The 1399-nt window shown below is 36.2% G+C and overlaps 1 non-coding gene across 1 annotated transcript; it reads left to right on the top strand.

Annotated features, from left to right (window-relative positions):
• Positions 1-598: 598 nt before the first annotated feature.
• On the top strand, positions 599-717 carry LOC111746978. The gene has a single exon (XR_002783340.1). It is a non-coding gene; the product is annotated as a 5S ribosomal RNA (ribosomal RNA).
• The last annotated feature ends 682 nt before the right edge of the window (positions 718-1399 follow it).

Here is a 1399-nt window from a genome sequence, read left to right as displayed (position 1 = left end):
TTTCTAGGTATTATACCATGTTTGTTAAATGAGATCTTTCTTTTTTTTCTTTTTCTTGTCTATTGTGTTTACATTGCCTTTCATTAGTATTCTTTAATATTCTGAATTTGGAATTTAAATTCAGAAATTAAAATTTAATAAAAATCAACCACATCAGTCCATAGAGACCTATAACTTTAAAGCTGATGGCAGGAGGAGATCAAGAAACTTCCATTTACTTCAAAGGCACAGTGGGGCTGTGCTGGGAGTACCTGTAGGCATCCTGGTTTGTGATCTCTGATATGCATAAGAATACTCACATTGCGATGGAGGATGCTGCTACAATAGAATTTCTAACACAGGGCTTTCACAGAGCCCCAAATTTCCATTAAGGCACCTGGGGCTGCTGCAAGAGGGTTGGGAGATGAGAAAGGGATCTCAGTAGTAGGGTTCCAGGCTTTCTCCTCCAAGTTCAGAGCCACTCCTATTTTACCTGCTTTATATATCGAGGCTCCAGGTAAGTTTCATTTCATTAAAGTATGCTATAAATTAAAGCTAGAACACTATAAGTTAGTAGTAGATTGAACATGGGTTATAGAACCAATAAGACTTTACTTCTTTCTACGGCCATTCTACCCTGAACAAGCCCGATCCCATCTGATCTCGGAAGCTAAGCAGAGTTGGGCTTGGTTAGTACTTGGATGGGAGACCACCTAGGAAGACCAGGTGCTGTAGGCATTAAAAAAAAAAGAATTGTAAGCTGACAAGGTCCTTGCAATCTGTGAGGTCAACCAAGGGTTGCCTTGCCTAAATAAATAAATAAATAAATAAATAAATGAAAGACTTGACTTCATAAATTAACTCCAGTAGTTATTTATTAGCTATTGGATTTGGGGCACATATAATCTGCTGGTTTCTAAAATAGGGTGATAATAATACCTTCTTGCTTGGTTGCCATGAGAATTAGAGATAGTGAATCAAAATACCTTGTACTTAACTGATCTTCACAAAAGACTGATTGTTTTAACAGGTGCTAGCTGGTAACTAGTCACAGGTTTAAGAGATTTGTGCTCTTCTGACAACTGCAGAACATGAAGTCTCTTTCCTCCAACTGCTCTAATGTCAAGGCTAACAGAAGGTAATTTTGTCTTGAGTTAGACTCTATTTAGCTAATTATAATCTCAAATGTTAGAGTTTTAGAAAAGAGAATAAAACTTGGTCCAAAGTATTGCTTATTTGTCATAAGTGACCAATTTGAATTTAGAACAATTTGGGCAATGGTTTACTAAGGTTTGAAACAATAATATAACAGTTCTTTTTTCCATCCCATTTTCAGCAATATATCCTTAAATTGTTTTTTAGTAGCTTCTTACCATCATAACCTGTGGCTTTTCATCAAGAACAGTATGCAAAAGAGGAA

Source organism: Pteropus vampyrus, unplaced genomic scaffold, assembly GCF_000151845.1.
Source record: "Pteropus vampyrus isolate Shadow unplaced genomic scaffold, Pvam_2.0 Scaffold7, whole genome shotgun sequence".
Classification (NCBI taxonomy): Eukaryota; Metazoa; Chordata; class Mammalia; order Chiroptera; family Pteropodidae; genus Pteropus; species Pteropus vampyrus.
The sequence above is the reverse complement of the archived record's forward strand: the minus strand, read 5'-3'. Positions and strand labels throughout refer to the sequence as shown.